Source organism: Molothrus aeneus, chromosome 6 (genome assembly GCF_037042795.1).
Source record: "Molothrus aeneus isolate 106 chromosome 6, BPBGC_Maene_1.0, whole genome shotgun sequence".
NCBI lineage: Eukaryota > Metazoa > Chordata > Aves > Passeriformes > Icteridae > Molothrus > Molothrus aeneus.
In genome coordinates, this window is record NC_089651.1 from 11,971,837 (window position 1) to 11,993,436 (window position 21,600).

Consider the following 21,600-nt stretch of genomic DNA (forward strand, 5'->3'; position numbering starts at 1 on the left):
CTTTTGCCTGTGAATGCACCAAAAAAATTAAGATTGCTTTTGCAAAATGCATCTTTAGCAATTCTCTGGTTTTGCACTGCAAATCCTTGATGTTACCCTTCCTGAGTATGGAGTAGGTATCAGCATTGTACTGCTGGCTGCTATGATGGTTGAGGGCAGTAAATTTACATTTGTGTGGAAGAAAAACCTGAACACATTCTTCTAGGCTGGGTCTTCTTCCAAAAACTAACAAGAAGTTGTCTTATTTTGGGAATGGTAGGAAGAAAAGCAGGGCTCCATAAGGAGAGAAGAGGAGGAACGTGTTTAATAGTTCTGTCATGTTAGCAACAAACCCCAGAATAAACAGAAATGCCAACGGGAGAGGTATTTATCTTTTTAAACAAATCATGTGATAAGCTTCTCCCATAGATTGGGGACTAAGTGAAATATGTAAAATAGCTTATTGAAGAAAAAATTGCTTCAAGTGGGACTGAATGGCTCAAGAGATTAGTGATGGGATAATAGCTTTTCTCCATTTAAGTGGTAGACCAGTTCAAATCAATTCCAGGTCTCTAAAGACTGGAAGGTGTTGCTATCCTGTGACTCCTCTGCAGTTATTTGAAATGATCTTGTGGTCTCAATCCCATCCTTAGTTGCCAGAAAATTATCCCCAACCCAATCAGCACTGAATTGCTTTGAGCTGACTGTTGTATCCTCCCCATAAAGATGCACAAAGCTGTGTGGGGGAATGGCAGCTGTTTTATTTAGCACCATGTTGCTGGTCAGAAATATTTTGAATCCCAGGGAAAGGACAGATTGCACAGCAGAAGAGACAACTTGGAATATGATGCAGTGTAAAATCATTCTTTAAATAACACCATGGTATGTTAGTTTAATGTGGATTTCTTGGGAGGACAGGGCTAATTTTGGGCACTTCCAGCTACTTCCTCACTTGCACCCAGAGCCCGCTTGTTTGCCTACAAAGGCTGTGTCATGGCTTTCCCCTATATCCATGTAAATCACAGAGCAGGGCCACAACTTGGAAAACAGACAGTGGTCATGAGGAGCAACTGGAAAATTCAAACTGGTGGTGTGCCCTCCAGGTTTTTTTTAAGCATCTATTTAGTGTGTGAAGCTGGACCAGTGAAATGATGTTAGGGACTTGCCAATGTATGGCAGCTCAGAATCTTGACTATTAGTTCTATTCTGTAACATTATAACAACTAAAATAGCAGTCATTGATTATTCTGCCTAATGCAAAGATTAAGCAAACAAGCAAGAAGCAATTCTCACCCAGATGAGGATGATTTGGATCTTTTAGTGGCTATAACAGTAGGTCTTGAGCTAGTGAACCACAGCAGAATTCTTATTATCCAGTGTACCAAGGAAAAAAGAGACCTGGGGTTGTTAGAGAAGAATCTCAGCAGTTTTGTGTGTATAACTGCTCGGAAAAAACAAATAGGATATTATGTCAATGTAAAAGAGTTAGAGAATTGAAATCTCATGGTTATAGTCACATTTTCTATGAAACTGGTGTGGTACAGAATCACTTGCAGGAGAAATTTTATTTTTGCCTTAACGCGGGCAGCTGTAGGTTTAAGAACGCTTATCAGGGTGGAAGGCTAAAGGGGTTAAGGAAATAAGGCATGACAGAGGTGACCTATGGGAACTTTCATTATTATATGGAGCCTTGATGAGAGAAATGAGAGGAATTGCTCTCCACCATGAAAGGCTGAAATGTCGAGGGAGCAACTGCAAATTAATCTATTAAGAATAAGTAGGAGGCTGAACAGTGTGACTCAAAAGGATGGAAATATATGGAATATAAACTGCAGTGTAAAATCACCATGATTTCTAGACTCAGTTTTAAAGACATCCATCTACAACTTTTACAATGAAACCGGGATTTCTGCTTGTGTGTATATGAGAGGCAAAGTTTAAGCAGATTAAATTGGTCTCTTTCTTTCAGGTACTCCCAATATTTGTAATGACCAGGCCTGAATGACAAGTTATGTTCTGATTTGTGTGGCTTTAACCAGAACAATGTGTCAGGAATTTTTCTGATTTTTTTTTTTTATAAGACATACAAATAAAATGCCTCAAAGGCAGTTTTCTGTGTGAAGGTTTTCCTGTTTTGCTGTGACATTTTTAACTGAATTTAGTGCTTGTAAAAGGTACTATGTGATGACATTGTGTAACTGAAAGCCTCTTTTTATTGACAGGTCATGAAAACTCAAGGCTGGAGAAATTCCTCTGTGTTGGACTGGAGAGTTACACCCCCCACAGCCTGAAGGAATGAACTTCCAGGAGGAAAAATGGTCCATATCAGTAAGTCCAATTTGATGTTAAATGTCGCTGCATGGTTGTTTTTAAAGAGCTCGTATCTGAAGGATGTGGAGAGCGGCGTGAAAAGTTACCCAACTGCCAGGACCACACATATTATTTTCTCTGTTCCCCAGCTGTGCTTACAACTTTCTGGAGTGTCAATGCTTTGTCCACTAGTGGCTGGAGCAAGGCTTGACCCAGGTTGCCAAGTGAATTTTGGTGGAGCTGATCCAGCAGCATGTCCCCAGCTCCCCTTGTGGTCCTTGGGAGGTGAGGTTCTGTTTGCTCAGTGCCAATCTTTAGGCCTCAATGTTAATCCTTTCACAAAGCTCATGTAGTTTCAGACTTCTACCTTTCCCAGCTTATTATAGCCCAGGAAGATGAGATGTGACTATGCTGAGATACAACCCCCAGTGATGGCACTTTATAATTCTGTATAACTGGAGGATTGCTATTGTAGGCAGAGAAAAAGGCAATAAAGCAGCATTGATATCCTGCCTGCCCTCTTACAGGAGTTATTGAATCAAACCTACCAGAACTGCCAGACAAACAATTTGCAGCTGCAGTCTGAAGCCTGACAATGACACAGGATCAAAAAGAAATAGTTGGAGTGCATGGGCTTGTGAACTCCTCTGCGACCCACCGCAGCAGGCTCCCTAGGATTGTTCTCCTCTTTCTGGTCCTTTGCCTGTACAATTCCTTCTCTTTCCCTCCCTTTTCTTCTTTCCCATTTTCTCTCCTTCATCTTGCCATTTTCAGCTTTTCACACCTTTTCCTCTTCCTTTTCTTTCTCTCTCTCATTGCCTCACTATTTCCTTCTATTGCTTCCAATACACCTCTTTCTTGTTTTTACTTTGCAAGTTCAAGTGCTCTCCTGTGTTTCTCATGTCTCCATTTCCTCAGTTCTTTCTTGGTTCTGATTAATTTAGTTCCCACCCTCCTCAGTTTCCCATAGTCTTTCCTATCCTCCCTTCCTTTCTGTACCTTTTTTTCTGTTTTGTTTCTCTTTTCATTTAGTTGTTGAAATTCATTGTTTCTTATTTTCCTGCCAGTTCTACGACCTTTCTTGAGCCATATTCAGCCAGAAGCTGAGCTCTATGCTGCTCTTACCCCTCAAATGGTGAGGATTTAAACATTTCCTGTGCACTAGGATTTCCAAAGTGCCAATCCAGCTCAGCTAAGGGGAACTGATGTGGTTTGGCTCTAATGTCTATGAAGAGAGATATTGCAAAAGCCAGCATAACAGTAGCACTGACCAATGCTCTTGGGCTCCTCACCCTACTCTTGGAGTTGGACTCAAAGCTTATCAAATTAATGGGTTCTGGATCAGACCTGCAAGTAACAGCACCCTATCAGATTTCTGTCCTTCATTTCCATAGAAATCCCAGTGCTCTTGGTTTCTTCCAGTGTTTGCTTTGGCTTAGGACATTATGTTTGGTTTGGGTTTTTTTATCAAAATAATTATTCTAAAGTACATATAATATATGCAGGTGTCAATGAAAAGGGACCATACTACGAAATATATTCAAACTCATATATATGTATATATATGTATAAAATTCCTAGTTTTTGGATGCTCATAGCAGTTATCTAGTATTTTGGGTAATCTTTTGTCATTCCCTTTCTTCTCTCCTAACCAGTATCTAACCATTAGCCATTAGCTTTCTAAACTTTAGATGTTCAGTCATCTAAATGGGTAGCAGGATAGTATAAAAATCCTATTCTTAATAGGATTTTTGATAGTACAAAAATCCTGTTTTTTTTTTTCTTTTTTACTTATCCTAAGTTACAAACTCCGTTTTTGGGGGTATTTTCAGTTAATTTGTTTTGGTTTTATATTCCTTCATTTACTTATTTTCTCTATTCCCTTTGCCCAACAACTCCAACATAGAAGCATTTTAATTTTCTCTTCATGACAATATTTGGGGAGAGCTTATAGCATCCTTCCAGTACTTTAATACATGCTTACAAGAAGGGTGAGAAGGGATTTTTCCCAGTGGCAGAGAGTGAAAGGACAAGGGAGAATGGCTTCAAACTGGAAGACAGTAGGTCTAGGTTAGATATTAGGAAGAAATTCTTTACTATGGAAGCAGTGAAGCACTGGAACAATTTGCCCAGAGAAGTTGTAGATGTCCCATCCCTGGAGGTGACCAAGGTTGCACAGGACTCTGAGCAAGCCCGGTCTAGTGACCTTTAAGGTCCCTTCCACCTCAAGTTGTGATGCACTGAGTATTACCCCACTTCCTTTCAAAAGGTGGTGGATCTTGCTGGTTATTTATATGTTCTATGAGAGCCCCACCATAAGGTGGCCTGTTGAGGGGGGGCTGCTGCCAATGCCAGTTTTCCTCCTCTCCCCTGGAAGGCTCTGGAGCTGTCTGAGAAAGCAATTGGGGTGCTCAGCATCCCATGGGTGACCATGAGCAGGCCTAGGAACCAAGTCAAGCCCTGATATTGTTGACATGATGCCACTTTTCCTTCTGTAAAATTATGTCTAATAGGAGCATGAGAGAAACCCTTCCTTCCTCTTCTCTTTTCTCCCTCCTTCTGTCTTTCCAGCTACTGTTCCTGTGAAGTTCAGTGCTGGTGAAAATTGGAGAAAAACAGTTCCTGGCTAATCCAACCCTTTCTGCTCTGATTGGATTTTTCTCCTTGTGTCTGCTTCTTTATTTGATTTAAAACCTTCAACTCCTTGAAGGTTTTCCATTAAGATTTGGAGCACAGTTTGGAGTGGGGAGAGCGGTCAGAGCATTACCTAAAAAGTGCCAGTTTATTTTTAGCTAATGGAAGAGGGGGGCTGATTGGATTAGGCCAGTGATGTGAGTACCTGGTGCAGGCTGCTATCAACACATCAACAGTGGAAGGGTTAAGTACACTTTCTTTCACTTTCTGTCACTCACCCCTTTTGCCCTTTCCTGCTTTGCCTTTTCTCACCCAGTAAGTGACACTTGCAGCAGCAGCAGTGCAGATTCTTGGCCATGCTCTAGCACTGGAGTAAATCCTGCAGTCCCTCCTGCTGCTCTGCATTTGCTACCTGACAGCGGTGGATGCTCAGGAAGAACAAGGGGTAAACTTTTAAAGCTTCAGCCTGGGTTTTAGCCATGTGATGGCTATTAAAGCAATTGGGAGCCAGGTGGCTAAAATCCAGTGCAATTCTTTGTAATGGTACCCCTGAGAGTGCCCATCTCCTTTTAGCACTGCTATTGATTAGGCAATTCTTGACTTTGAAAAACAAAATTGGTGCGTGCATCAAGGTTCTTTTCCTCAATTTGGCCTGGTTTGAAACAAATCGTTCACCCTTGGCCATTATTGTAAGCAGCTTTAAGTTTTGGTAAATTTCAGTGTGATTTAAGTTTTCTCTCCCCCTTCTCTGTGGAGGGCTGTTGTTTACTCATCTTTGCCAGGACATCTCCAGAGTGTTTGGTCTTTACCCTCATCTCCCACATTGATCTTGTTGTCTTGTCCAGTGTGACTGTCCAAGCTCAGTAAAGTGCTGGGGGCTCTATTTAATGGCTGCACACAGTGCACAGCAGGCAGGACTGAGGCCAAGGGCTGTCTGGTTTTCAGGAGGTGCAGGGCATTTTACGAGGTGTAGACCATGTCATGTTCTAGCTTGTGGTCCAGCCCCTGCCTTTGAATGGGTGTGGAGCTCTTAGAGGGAGCACATAAACCCTGAGCAAGTTGCTCCTAAATTCAGAAACAATGAATATTTGATGATTTCTCGGGGCTGAAGTGCCACACAAAGGTACATGAATGTACACTTCTGTTTGTGAGAAAGTGAAAATAATTGTGTAAAAAAAATATAAGGGAGGCAGTTCCCCAACCCTCTTAAGTTTTGCATTTCCCTTCCTTTATATTCCCCATTCCTCCTTATTTTTCTAAGGTGTAGGAAGATTTTTCAGCATGTTGTATCATTATTTGTGGAGAGACAGGATAGGTTGTGCATGAGGATGTGCCCTTTGCTTTGGGAGTTTAATGCATTACAGTAATTTGTGTGGGTTACTTTTGGATGTTCTAGAGCATTCTTGTGAACTGTTGAGTAATGCTAAGCACTGCCACAAGTGACTGGCATTGGATATGTTATTCCTGCAATAAAACCCAAAGCGAAAACTGGGCTGGACCTAGATGGAAAAAGCTCTCAAGCCAGTCCGGTGCTTCAGCAGCCAGGTAAATCTGTGTGAAGGCTCTAGAGCCTGCTGCTGCATCACTTTTCTCAGTGCTTCCCTTGTAGCCCCCTTACTGCTGTCAGTAACCAGGCCAGAGAAGGTGGTATTTAACATTTCTGTGTTGCCAGAAGACCTTTGTTGGGATCTTTGGGTGTGGGGTGAGATGTAAAAAATGGAATTGGAGATGGAAAGGAAATTCAGAAACACTGGCTTCAGAAAAACAACTGTTTCTTATTCCTGTTTCTGTTCAAACTGGGAGAAAGCAGCTCCTCAGGTGTCACAGTAAACTTAGGAAGTCCACCACCCCCTTGCCAAAGAATGTTGATTTAGGAGCCCCAGGAGCAGTTTTATAAGATATCCCTGTCTGTGTTGAGCTGGGAGGTTGTCACAGCCCAAAACATTCTGCTTGAACAAGCTGTTGTATTCCAATTAGAAGTTGTTTCATCCAAAAATTCACAATCAGTTCTACTGAAAAGTCAACTCATCATGAGCTTAGTTTGAAACATGATGCCAAGATTACATGGTCAGCATTGCTGTAGGACTGAGGAGCTCCAAGAAAAGGAAAAGTGTGCACCACCTCTCCTATTCCAGTCAAGTTCAATGGAAGTTTTTCTGAAAGGATATTTTTAGAAATCCTAGCATAATGAAAAATTCCAAAAATCTGTTAAAAAATATCTATATATATATGTAGATATAATGAAATTATACCGAGCACAAATAGTGCAGAAACATGAATATTGAAAGCTCTAAGGCAGATTGCTGAAGCCTGTGTAAAAATACGTGCACCTTTGGTGGTGGAGGCCTTGCCAAACTAATTAATGGAGCATATGCAAATGTTCTACTTTGCAAACATACTTTGTGTTTCATTAGATTCTCAGAAATCAGCATAGGGAATCTGAAGGAAAAGGTATTTGATCTTTAATTTTTTGTTGTTGCAGGAAAACACATCCCTATGTTGTTTTACATTCACAGCTGATGTTATGTCACAAAGTCTGATATTTGTAAAGAGCTTTATATTTGCATTAAAACCTCCTCTGTTTTATTTGAGGTTTCTCAGCCACACATCTGAACCTGGTGGCTTTCCACAAATATTTTGAGTGGAAGTAGCTTCTGTGCATAGAACTAAACCAGATATTCCCCATGTAGGTAGCTCTTACCACAAGGGAGGTACTGGAGACATGAAAATGCTGAAGGGTAGAAGGGGGGAGCTCCTTCTCCCAGAGTTCACTGAGTGGACTCATGATCTGTGACTCTCTTCTGCCAAGTTCTTTCTGTTTTACAGACTAAGACAGAGGGCCAAAGGAGTTGGGAGAACAGAGCTGTGCTTTGATGGGGAGAGAGGAGAATGTGCTGTCTTCAAATGGCTTCTGATTATTTTGTGCTGTGCTGTCCTTATGAGCCAAACACCAGTGGGTTTTCCAGACTGGGGAAAGCAGCAGGGATCAGTAGTGAAAGGAAGGAATTAATACCAAATTTGGTTCTACCCATGGTGTAATCCTCTTTCTTTGGAAAGAACAAACATGGTTCCATTGCCTTTCCTGAGCATAGGAAAGATTCTATGGTTAATCTATTTGCTATCAGAACTTAAGCATCCCTGAGCCAACTTTCTTGTCTGCACGTGTCTGTAATTTTTGAGGTTTTTTTTCCCCCAGTCTAGGTGTGTCTGAAATCCTTTGTCCTGCCTGTTTCAGCCTTGCAATGCCAGTTTGGAAGGTAGCCTTTGATTCAATTGCTGCTTAAAATGTCTTGTGATCTCTTTGTTTTGGTTAATGGCTCTGGTTGCTTCATTTCTTAAAGGACCTTACTTTTTCCTATATCTTAAATAATGGGCTGTAAATGTGTCCAAAGATCTAAGCATGGCTTCATTAACTCCTTCACAGGAAAACGTTTAAGTATGTTAAAGTATTAATTACAATATAAAAGTGAGAAACAGTTGTGTCCTGATATCCTTTAGCTAAGATAAAACATTGCTGCTTCCCCTGACCTCTGCAGAGCAGCACCATTTAATGTCAAGAGAAGCTGTTGTCTATTAGCAGTCAGCAGTGTTGGCTCTTGACCATTGTTTTTCTTTCCCTTGCTCCCTATTCAAGCAGTTTTGGTCCACACATTCAAACACAGGCTGAGGAGAATTTATTTATTTATTTTTTCAGTTCTCTATATGGAAAATCTTGCAAGTAGGCATCACCTGCCTCTAGAACTGAAGTGACTGTATGTGACCAAAGGCTGCTCTTCTCTATGCCAGTTTTTTATCCCTGGGCAGCAAAGGTCCTCAGTGACCTTTTTGGCATCATTTCACGGCATCAAAGAACAAGTGAGTCACAACCACTTTGCTCAAACTGGTTTCCTACACTCCAATCTCAAAGCATCTCCCAGTAACACAGGCTGGGGATGGTTCTTGATGTTTCTGTCAGCAGTTCTCCCCAGAAACCACAAAATATAGCTCCCAGATTGATCCATAAAATTGAAGAGTTTTTCCAGAAATGCTGGGGGGAAACACCTGGGACTTCGCATCCCCTAAGATGAGGAGCAAATGTACCAAGCTGTGTCAAACACTCGTGGCTTGATTTTGCCAGGGGATAGTTCAGGTGGTTTTGTGCCTTCCAGCATTCCAGGGTTCCTCAAACCCTGGGAAGAGGAATGACAAAGCAAGGTGACAAGGGTGTGATACCAGACTCGTCCTGAGGCAGTGCCTGTGGAAGGAGTGTGTTTAAGAGAGGGGTGGTATCTCACAGCTTTTGTGCCATCCTGTGTGTACATTTCCTTTTAGAGGGCCCAGGAGCTTCAGCTCAGTGTAGCAGGGTGCTCTGGGAGGCATCCATGAAAATGTCATCCCTGAAGCATGAGGGATGTGTTTGAATGACACATTGCAGTTCTCAGTGGGGGAGTTTTAGTTTGTTTTCCTGTGGAATAGAATACCCAAGTACAGAATTAAATCAGCATTTGGAAAACATTCTGTCCCTCTCTACGCTGATTTTCCAGAGCTGCTTTTCACTGCATGCCTAGAAGGTCCCATTCAATTAGGAAATGTAGAAGTGCATGTACATGGTTTAAAGCAGTGCATGGGAGGCTGTTCTATTTTTCAAGCTCTTAAAAAATGTGACCACAGAGGATATCAACACAGATTTGTGGGATCATCTTAGAAAAGGTTGAATATAAAGTTTTGTTTGCAAATACATATACCATCAAAACTTGATTTAGCAATGCTGTTTACCATTTGATCAGATAAAAGAATATTAGCTCTTAAAAATGAGACACAAACTGAATTCCCTCTTCAATGCAGTATATAAAAAATTCCATATTTCTCAGACCTCATATAGCTCTTTTTTGTCATCCAAACAGACACATGCAGAAGTTGCTTTTGAGCCCCTTCCCATGAGAGTAGTTTAAAACAGCAGAGGTCCACGTGTAAAGGAGGTTTGAAATGCCTTGTGGTGATTTTTGCTTTTGTGGTTTGAATGGCCCTGCCTGCAGCTCTTCCCCTGCTCTGCTGCTGGAATCACTGACCAGCAGCCAGGCAGGGACCTCTGATGCTGTGCCCTGATGTGGGGAGGCAAAGCCACAGGCTGCTCTGCAAGGGCTGGTAGTGAGTAGCTGGGACAGCAGTACCTTGAACCTGCACAGCCACATGCCCAGGGAACTGTCATCATCAGGACTGCAGCTTTGCAGTCAAATCAGAATAAACCCCTCATTTCTTATTGTCTGGTGTATTGCAATGGAATAACACCAAGCTTGATCCAAAGTTCACTCCACTGGTGTTTTTCTTTTGGCTGCCCCGGGCTCTGAAAGAAACCAAATAAACAGCCTGTGAGCAAAATTGTAGAGAATGATCAACGCGCAACTGTCCTGCTGTGTTTGCCTCATGCCGTCAGTCATTATGAAAGCTGCATAATTCTGGAGCAGGACAGCAATTTCCACACAGTAAATTGCAGATCGTGTTTGCCAACCCACAAAAACCATCACAATATTTGCTTTGAAACTTCACAGTGCTATCAAGGGCAAATTCACTTTATCTGTACAAACGGACCCCTTGAGAAAGCTTAGATTGCACATGCGAGGAAGAGCAGGCAGAACTTGGCTCTGGGCACAAGAGAAGTAAATCTGGCTTCCTTCTGTGGTGGAAATGGGAACAAGTAAGCACAAAGATGGGGAGATACATAACTGCCAAGTTCCAGGGAGAAAATGTCAATGCAACTGAGATAATGGTTCTCTGGCTCCCCAAATTCATACCTTGTTTGCCTTCCTACCCAGGTCCTTTGGTAAAAGCTGGAAAATCTGCTTTTTTGCAGGTTTCTCATGAAGCACAGCATCTTCCAGTGCCCCTCTGTGCTTCTGCAGATCAAATTTATCAATTTATCCATGGTGTGAGTGAACTTACCACTGCCAGAAACAGCCCCATTTTTTCAAGTTAGAACTATCAAAAAACTAGTTTGCATGCTTTATTGTTTTATTTGAGTTATCAAAGGAATTTAAAAGTTTATGTTATTATTCAGCATTGCAGACATCACTGAGTTTAGTCTCAGTTTTAGGTGGAAAGGGTTTTTTACATTCCACCACCTATCTTGATGGATTCTGTGTGTGCCAGAGGCAGTGGTCTTAACCCTGGATCAAAACCTAATCTCTCCTGCTTTTGCAAAACCTTTCCCTCTAATTCTCTCTCTAGCAAATTATATTCTGTTCTTTGCCCTTGAATAATTTTAAAATGTATAGAATAAAGTGTGAGTGTGGGGGTTCTGTTCCATTGAGTGATACCTGGTAATCAAAATACTGCATTCATATCTTGCTGCAATGATCTCATTCCTACTGGGACAGCACTCCTGCGAGCGCAGGCCCGTGTTGTGTTCATCCTGTTACAACCAGATAAACTCATAATGTAGACAGATAAGAGCTATACTCATTAATCTATTAATTGCCTATTGTCAGTTGTCAATATGTTTCGCTTGATGGGAAGCAGGAAGATTAGCTTGTATTGTGAGGATGTCTTTCTGTGCTCTGTATTACTATTATTTTATTTTGATGTGTGGCATGCTAGGAAATTACATTCAAGCTTGTGGCGTCTCACCCGAACAGAGTAGAGCTTGCTGCTCTTTGGGTTTCTGGAACCAGAAAAATGCCATGCCCCAAAGAAAAAGCTTTTCTTCAATCAGGGGACCCTGAAAGAGCTGTGACTGTGTTGAGTAACACGTTTTTTTTAATGATGGGCATTCAGGACACTCTTAAAATCAACACAGCCTGAGATACCCTGATTTCCCGGGAAAGCTGAAACTCTGTGGGGACTTCATTGTTCGCTGGAAATTTGAGACTGATTTTGTCTGTGACTGGAGCTGCTGGAGCAAGATTTTATTATAATTGTGTGACCTTTAATACACCATGAAGAGGTTTCAACTTCTCTATTTTTCTAGCCTATAACAAATCAAATGTTTTACTATAATGTACAGTCACCAAGTTTACACCTTAAGAAGGGTGATTTTCAAGGGCTTATCTCTACAAAGAACAGTGGAGCAGAGACAGTTTCAAAAAAAAAAAAGAAAGAAAAAAGAAGGGAGAGGAACATCATAGAAGCACTTTATAGACTTATTTGAATCACAGCTTTAAGTCATTTATATCACGGCCAAAAAGCCCATCCATGTGTGCATTTAATAATGATGGCCAATTCTGAACGAAGACTGGAAATTTTCCTCTCCGTGGCATGAAGCAAAAAAACCCCTCACCGTTTCTGAGTTGGTAACTTGACCTGTTTGAATTATTTTATTACTTGTGAGACTGTCAGCCAGGTGGCCAGTGTTTAAACTCCGAGGACAGATCTGGGAATTGGTTTTTGTGGAGCTACCATGGTGAGGAGCAGCTGATGATTGGGCAGCTCAGGCATTTTCTAGGCACCCTTGGGCAGCTCTGTCTGACAAATATCAGCTCATCTGTGGGGCAGGGAATTTTGTGCCATCCATGCACAGGTGTTAAGGACACGGGCAGATTAGGCAGATTTCCTATATTATCCAGTACATCTATTATTGGTAGTACATGCCTTAAGAACCCACCTTTCTTAATTTTTGCCAAGGCAGAGTGAAAAATTTTACTACCTCAAGGCAGCCAAGATGTGTTCCCTCTTGCTGCAGTCACCCCAATAAGGGATATAGGAATCCATTGGAATGGGAATTCCATAGGAATTTGCAGGATCCAGAACTCTCTGTTATGATTATCAAGGTTGGTCACATAGACCAGTGTTTAAACAGATGCATTTTCTCATGATGTGTGTATGGCACCAGGGTTTTATTTCAGATTTCCAAGGGGATAAAAAGCATAGCTGAAATCCACATGGGTCTTTCAATATCCAAAGAAATTCTGTTTTCTCTAGCTATTTTACTCTTCTGGGCTTCTTTCATTCTGTGAAACATTAAGGAGGAAAAATATATTTAAATTAAATGAAATTACACGAAGGAAGAATGGAAGAAAAAAAAATTCCTTTTCACTGAAAATGTGCCAAACCCCTTTAAACTGAGGAAATTACTTTTCTCAAATATCATTAATGTTTTAACTTATTTTTTTGGAAAGCCAGAGGCATTACAATTTTACTCTTTGTCATCTCCTCTAACCTTCTTCAGAAGAGAAGGCATTTTGGAACCTGACACAAGAGCAGAAGGTAAAGTAGGAAAACCAGAAAAAGAATGACGAGGAAAATCTCTGGCTAGCATTCAGATATCTGTATTCACTGGACACCAGTCAGATATTTGTATTCAGAACCTCAAAGGTAGCAAATGATAGAAAGGTGTGAATGGAAGTTTAATGCTTTGAAAACTTATTTAAGAGTAAATGTGATCCATTTAAATGCCTCCAAAATAGAAAAATTCAAAAATACGGAATTTTTTTACATCTTTCAATTTCAACAAACTATTTTACTTTTACATGAATATGGCTGAACCCAGGGTACCCTACAGATAAAATGCCTGTCATATCCTTTCCCTAAGTATTTCTTCACTGATGGGGACTGAATTGCAGAGATTAAATACTTCACTTCTGGTCCCACAGCAAACACATGGTAGAGTCTTGAAATGGAGCCAGCTGTCCCAAGTTTGAGATGAACCCCTAAGCCAAAATCTCTCTTCCTTATCATCCGTTGTTTCTCTTTCTTTCCAGTACCTCCTCTAAGCATTTATTCTGCTTTGTTCATGGAGATCAGTGGTTTCAGCTTGTTCCAAGCACCCTAGAATTTGATCCTTTATAGTTTTTTTTCCTTTGTACATTTCCTATACATTGAGCTGCTAGCTTTGCATTTCTCCTTGCTCCCGGACCCCTCCCTACTGTGCTGAAGGTGACAGCTTTGGGACCACAATGTTTTGTCATTTTTGACCTGCAGGATAGTGCACACCCCTTTTTAGCCCATGTCCCATTGTAAGTCATCCCCTTTTGATCCAGTCTCCATCCCCTTTTATTGACCAGCTCCCCTATTTCCACTAAATGTTTCAACGCTGCTGCCTGCTCCCTTTGTGCTTTGTTTAATTCACAATATTTCTGCAGCAGAACTGAGTCTGCCATCAGTTTGTTTAGGGAGCAGAAGACAAAGCCAGGCTGGTGCTGGTGCTGATGAATAGGTCACTGGTGACAGCAACCCGTGCTGCAGAAGTCAGCCCCCACTGACACTGTTTTCAGTCCACTTGAATGGAAGCTCCTGGGAGCCTTTCTTTCAAGAGCCCAGGGGTGAGGGAGGCAGGAAAAGGCAAAGAAAGGGAACAGAATAATTAGAGCAATAATGCTCCAGCTTTCTCAGTTGTGTGTGGATTGGCTAATCAAAATGAGCAGTACCTTGGGCACCTGTAGGCATGGCAGGTGAGCAGGTTGCTCCTTTTTCCCACTGTGGCCTCTGCAGTGGGGCACAGTGACTTGCTCTGTCTCGGGGTTTTCTCTCTGTTGTTAGGTTAGGTGCTGTCACGTTTAGAAACAAGACTTTCTTAAGGCCTCACCCTTATTGAGTGAGGTGTAGCAATGATCAGGAAGGGAATTGATGCTGGTCTGGGCCTTCCAAGGAAGATAGAATCTAGTGCTACAGCTCTGGCTTCTCCCAGATGAGCTGAAACTACCTCTGTGGTGCCTCACTGCAAAGGCAGGATAAGAGAGAGAGGTGCTGGGAATGCACAAGCAAGCCCCATCTTCCAGTGCTTCTAGAACACACATCACTTTTACTGAGACAGATTCTAATTATAAAATTTGGGTTTTTTTCTATGCAAATTAAGACCATTTTATTTAGACACTATTGGAAACAGCAGGCATCTTTGTCAGAGGATTGTGAGGCTCAAACTATAGGGCCGAACCATTTGAGTTATAGGTACAGGAAATGATGGCTGTAATGAACGTTGGTTGAATGGGCAAGACTGGTGAAACAGCACTTTATTAATCAGCAAGCCAGTTTCTCAAAATGTAGTGGGCAAGTAGTTTGAATAGGCTTGCAAGAAACATCCAGAAATTCCAACAGAAATGCAAAAGAAAAGGTAGATACTGAAACATTTAAAATCTAACCTTTAAATGTAAAGTAATAGATTTTCTTGAAGACTTTCAGACATTTAAATCTTTGTTCACAGATTAAATAGCATAAATACTTGGGGGAGATGGGCTTTTCCAATTCAAATAGCAAATGCATTTTATGAAAAAAAAAGAAATTCCTGGATGTAATTTTAACATAGACAAAGAGGGTGAGAAACACCAGCGCAAGAGTAAAGGGGCCAACATAAATTTGTTTCTGTTTCTGAATTACATGTAACTAAAAGTGGTTAAAAGTGGTAGAAATTACCACTGAATAATTTTTGTGATTTTTTTCTGAATATCTCTGATTGGTCAGAACAAAACCTAATCACACAGAATATACAAGTGTATGTGCATATTTCTTTTATACTCTGCTCCAAGTTTTGCATAGGCTGTTTACTTTAGGGAGTTAATTTTCAAATAACTTTTTTCACATTCTGCAAAACTTTTGAGGCCTCATAGTAAATTTCACGTAGCTGAACCTTTATGGCAAGAAGCTTTTTATTTCGTTTGTATTTATGAAGAATACGGTCTGCTTGTTTTATTCAGTGGATGTCTATTTCTGTTAGCAAAACATTCAAAGACTGTGATGACAGGGATGCCAACAATCAGAGGAGGGAAGGCACTAAGTTTTGGAATATAGCATAACTTCCAAATCAGCAAGCTGATTTTGAGAAATTATTAATGTTTTGATGCTATGCCAGCTGTAAACAGAGTTTAAAAGTGATCATTGCTAGGATGGGTTGGTTTCTCTTTGAGCCTCCTTTTCTCCAGGCTAAACACTCCCAGCTTGCTCAGCTGCTCCTCACAGGACTTGTGCTCCCGACCCCTCCCCAGCTTCATTGCTCTGTTTTGGACTCTCTCCAGCCCCTCAATGTCTTTCTTGTAGCGAGGGGCCCAGACTGAACACATGGAGGTTTATTTAGAAATTGCTTCAGGGAATCTAACCTGGGTCTTAATTGCTCTCTGTGATCTGTTATAGGTTTCCCAGCTCCTGTGGTTTGTCCAAGCTAGTGGGATTTTTGGGGAGTAGATTAATTTTTGAGAAATTATTTTACTTAAATGGTTTCAAGTTCTTGAAAGTATCAGATATATGTTTGTATAGTTTGGTACAAAATCTTCTGATTTTAGGTTCAAAAAGAGGTTAGAAAATGTGTAGAATTGTGGTCAAGTGGGAGTGCAATGCTCCAAAGCTGTTGAAACAATATATTTGATAAAAATGATCAAATTGAGTAGCCTTCTAACTTTTAGTTATGAACATTTTAAAGATTTTAAAGTGGTTTTAGTGCAGATTTGGGACTGGAAAAATATAGAACCTCAAAAAAATTCAGAAGGAGAAAAAACTGTTTCTGTTTGATTTCTCATTATTTATACCACTATTTTTCTTATAGAATATTACCATTCTAATTTGTGGTATTTTACACTTCTTTACATTGCAGCAAGGCAAATACAACCCTATAAATATGGATAAGAATGCAGAATCTCTTGTAGAATTGGGACCCAATGATATCATAGGAATAACTGAAAAGGAAACAAATTTTCTATATATTTTCCAACATTTTATAGCCTTCTGGTTTTATCAGACTGAGTGGGAGTTGTATGACCATTTAGTTTCACATAGGAAATATTTTTTCTTATGTCAAAATCCTTAAAACTCTTGTTTGAAAAGGAGGAAATCTGGACTGCTCTCATGAACTGACAACTAACCCAGAATTTTCACAGAATGATCATTATTGAACATTTGATGGAAAAGTTTATTTACATGTGAAATCTGAAGGCAACTTGAAAGTCTGTCTCTAAGAGCCCTTTTTGCTGCTGGCACATCACCTACACAGTAAAAATTACTATTCTGCTATCGGCAGGGATTAACACTCACTCCTTCCACTTTGAAATATGCTTTTTGAAGTGTCCTACCAAATTAGGATACCTTGCAAGAAAACTTGGGAAAATATTCTATTGCAGATGATGATTTTGAATTCCAGGCACTTAATCTTACAATCCTTGATTCTGATTTCATAGTGTAATGATTATTATGTTTTCCACCCCCGTGGCAGCTCATTGTGCTGGTAATCACATTGCAGCAGTGTGAATTAGTAGGAGTATGTGCATAGCAAAGTTTGGAGCTCCAGGACCTTGATGAGGCTCCACTGTTCACAAATATCACAAATAAATAATTTCTTGAAAGTTCTGATATTTTTAGCTGGTGCCCTTCTGACACATAGTGCTTTCAAATCAGATTGATTGCCTCTCCAGAAAGGGCAGTGTAGGGATGATGGGTGCTTCAGCCTTTACCAGGGCATTCCTTTCTCTTTCAGGTTCTGATTGGGATGGTACATAACATTTTGTAGAGGTTAGACTCAGTTGGTTTATTAGTGGGCTCAACACAGCACTGAGAGAGAACAGGCACCAGCTTTGTCTGCACATTGTTGATGTCCAGAGACAGCTCAGCAGAGAAGCTGGATCTTTTTTGAAGGACAGTATTACCCCATTGCTTTCATGCAACTTACCCATCCTGCCTTCTTAATTTATAATCACAGAAGCCCCTTTTTTCATATTACAGTGGTGAAAGAACCCTAAGACAGCAGTTACCTACCCAGTAAAGCAGCTGAAGCATTGCATCTGCTTTTAGAAGTAACTTATCAGGCAGGAGTGAGGAGAAACCAAAACCCCAGGTCCTGCACCACTGGGCACAGGCCTCCCTTAAATGTTCTGTACATCAGCAGGGGTGGCTAAAAGCTAGAAAATTCTGTAAGAAAGCTATTAACAGCATGATGGGCAAAGCAGTGTGTTCTAGAGGAACCTGCTGACCTAAAGGAGCAAAGATGAGGTTCTGCTGAAATTTAAAAGCAATGAACTAAGGTGAGAATTCCTTTGGAAAACTACATCTGTGTTTAACTGAGGGTATGTGGATGCACAGCTCCACAGATGTAAAATTACTCATGTACTGTGAGCATTCAGCAAGCACACTTTATTACCCCAAATCTACATTTACAGGTATGCAGTAAAACTTGAGCATTAAACCAACACCATCAAGTTGTTTTACAGAGCTCCAGAAGTGAGATAACCTTAGGAGTTCCGCCACCCATCTGCACAGCTCTGAGCTTCTTCCACTGGAGCTAATTTAGCAATGTTGGCAATCTTGGTCCTATTAAACAGAGTTTCATGGGCTTTCAGATGACTGGAGCATTCTTTGTGGCTGAAAATAAAATTTGCAGAAGTTAATTTTCTTAAATGCACACCCAGTGTGAGTTGGTGTCTCATGGCAGAAAGGTACAATGCAGCAAGGGAAATAATTTCTTCTGCTGCCCCCTTGATTTTTCACTAAGAGAAGCACAGCTGTGCTGAATATGAGAGACAGCAATGCTACCAAGAACTGGACAAGTAGGGAGCTGCCAGTAATGCACAATTTTTGCTGAAGTATAATAAAAGTACTCTGCCAGCTTATGGGATGTATCACAGCACTATTTTGTTAAAACAAGAAGTTGTTATTTTCGTTTATCACAGTAGCTCAGGTGTGTTTTGGTCTTCCTCTGTCCTTGTCATCCTTTCAATTTGCTGACTCCATTTAATTGCATCACAAAATTTGAAGAGGTTAGTACTTTTGTGTCACTCTTGAGTACTTCTGAAGGCTGCAGAAGTTTACTTTCTGCATTTTCAGTTCATTGAGCTACAGATAGATGTTCTTTCTCATCTAAAACTCATCATTTCCTTACCATTGGAGAAAAAAAAAAGGTACATTTAGGAAATTAGTGTGTGGCTTTTTCAATTTGTTCCACATAAAACTGCTCATCAACAGTACAGAAGCAAAAAATTGGCACACAGCTACGAGTGTGTGTTCAAATTAAAAGTGTGCTCTGCACATTTAGTCTGGTGCTGTGCAGAGATTACAGGAGGAAAATACTTTTATCAGGCAACTAAAAGCACATTAATGCCAGGGAAAGCTGTTGCCACCTCCTACCTTCTTTGTAAGGCAGTAAATGAGGAGAGAAGCCACAGCAGAGTCACTGTGTGCAGGTTGTGCTTGGAGTGACTCCCCTCAGTCCTGAACACTTGGCTGGCATTAATGGCCACAACTCTGGGTCTCCACTCGCCCCCTCCTGTTTTAAGGGCAGTGGAGTGTGAGCAGTAGCCTCACAAAACACCAATTGGATAGTGTTTGAAGAAAAACTCATTTGTTAATTATAATAATATTGGGAATCATAGAAACATTAAAATTGGAAAAGACCTTTAAGGTCATCAAGTCCAAGAGTTGAAGCACAGGAAGCTGAAGAATGAAGATGCAAAGTAGAAGCCTGAAATTTCCCACCCAGACCCTGCAGTGATGATGGCTGGCTGTGGAGCAGGCCTTGGTTCTGAGGCAGGGAGGATTGCTTTGTAATTACCATGAGATAGCTGGAAATTCAGGGTGATTTCTGTGCTTTTGTAGCAGGTGGCAAATAAAATGTTTTAACTTCTTTCAGAATTTTTAGGAAGGTGAGGAGATTACTTTCTCATTAAATTTTTAGCCTGGAAAAGAGAGAAAAAAATTGAACCTAAGGAAATTATTTCACTTAATGTATTTTGAGGGTAAGTTTTCCATTCTGACTCTGTGTTTCACCTCATTGTCTAAAATTTAAAAGGCAATTTTCACTTTTTTTCTGTTTTAAAAATACTGTGTGCTCTGCTTTCAAATATGGCCATGGTTAGCTTTTGTGCCACACAGTGCCAGAATCTCTCAGAGAAATGTGCTCATTATAGAATAAGATGTGCTTTTTTTTTATTTTAGGCTACCATATAAGCCATGAACTAAATCTTTGCCTGCCTTTCTTGCACCCCCAAAAGTGTCCCCACTGGGGTTACAGTATGGAGCAGCCTATTGTGGCTCCTTCACTTATGCAAAGAGGTCATGGATGATGGAGTCTGGAATATAAAAGGTGTAGGGCGCTCTGCATCTGCGAGGAGAGGATCAAAACAAATCTCCTTTATCTAATGCAGAACCTATTACTGAATCAAACATGGGGATGTGAAGGGTCCAAGTGTGTTTCAATAATCTGTGTTACAAACAGACTGTAATCTGCACAATTAAGCTCCTTGGAGTTGGCAGGGTTTTGTGCAGTTGGCAGTTTTCCCCTTGAGTAAAGGTCAGAAAGAGGGGAGTGAATTAAGCAATGAGTAACTTTTTAAAGGTATTCTGTAATTCCATTGAACGTTAGAAATATTTTCTTCATTGTGCTGGTGTCTTTAGGGAAGAGTGAGTTGTGGGTCCTAATTTAAAAGCCTGCCTGTTCCGAGAGTAGGGGCAGGCTGCACAAGAAACCAAGGAGGCAAAGGGAATAGGAAACCTCCCTGTGGGTGGGACCTGAGCTGCCAGCCTGTGTCTGATTGTGGCACACCCTGGGGAGCTGTGCTCATGTGAACATTGCCTTAGAGTTGCCCTTAACAACTATCCCTGACTGTTTTCTAGGTTCAGGGAGAAATGCCTGGGACTTTGCTTACTCCATCCTGGGTGGATGTCTTGCTATCCAGATCGTGATTTCTCCTTACAAATGTGATTCTCTGTCCTGCAGGGAGGTAGAGCGTGTGCAGTTCCACCCAAATGGGTGGTGTAGGGTTTCTCTCACAGTAGGACAGCCTCTTTTCTTGATTACCATGATGACAAAGCGTTTTCATTTAAATAGGAAAATGCTTGAATGCTTTACTTGTCCCTTGCCCTCCTCTTGGCAGGCAAAGGCACGGTTGGGGCACTGAGTTTATCACAGGCCAAGAGGGGAATTCTCTTAGGAGTCTCTTGTTGAAATGTTGGCAAGACATCACTGAGCTGTTCTAAAGACCTTGGGAAGCCCCAAATGTCTCTGCATTTTCCCACCACCAGTTTTGAATGTAGTTGCCTCTTTGGCTCTGCAAACTTTGGGAGAACATCAAGGTATGTCCTCACAGGCTCCACAGTGTGCTCATCAGCACAGGGGCAGCCCTGCAGGACGGGGAGGAAAGCTGATTGGAAAGGGAAACCACCACCCACACACTAATCTTTTTGTTTCCCATAGCTTTTCGGGTTTTTTCTTCACCTTTTCTCCTCCACAAAATAAACTCAAGGGAAAGGCATTATTTGCCAGAATCTTTTCTGGGAGAGTGAGCTGGAGAAGCTGCGCTGCCTTTGCTGCACACAGATTCTCAGATCCTTCAAAAGCCTCTGTCCAGCTACCTCGCTCTCACTGCCGCTCTGTGGTGCGGTCTCACTTCCTTCATCTTTTGTGTCTTGCCATTACAGTGTAAAATCAGGGGGAAACAATTTTCCTCCACTTACACTTCACCATTTTGGGGCAAATTAATTCTGCTCCCACTTACTCAAAGAGATGCTTGTAGAATCGTGGAGGGAGGCAGCAGAGGAGAGATGGAATTTTTTTCTCTGTGTATGGAAATCAAATATAGCCTGACCAAAGCCTCCTTTTCTTTCTTTCCTCCTCACCCCCTTTTATCTTTTCTGTTTTTATTTAGGTATTAAGTGTTTACTAAAACCATTTCAAACCACAGCTTAGCTTACTATTTGAACCAAAACCATAATAGAAAAATATTTTCCCTGGGTTAAAATGCAACTCAATTCCTGCTCAGTTACCCACACTGTAAACAAGAATGTGCATTTGTTCTT

At 41.1% G+C, this 21,600-nt stretch overlaps 1 long non-coding RNA gene across 1 annotated transcript in view; it reads left to right on the forward strand.

The window, feature by feature from the left end:
• The first annotated feature begins 2,198 nt into the window (after positions 1–2,198).
• Positions 2,199–21,600, forward strand: part of LOC136558469 (uncharacterized) — a 79,536-nt gene continuing 60,134 nt past the window's right edge. The window contains exon 1 of the long non-coding RNA XR_010783893.1: positions 2,199–2,307. This is a non-coding gene — a long non-coding RNA (uncharacterized lncRNA). The remainder of the gene's footprint in view (positions 2,308–21,600) is intronic.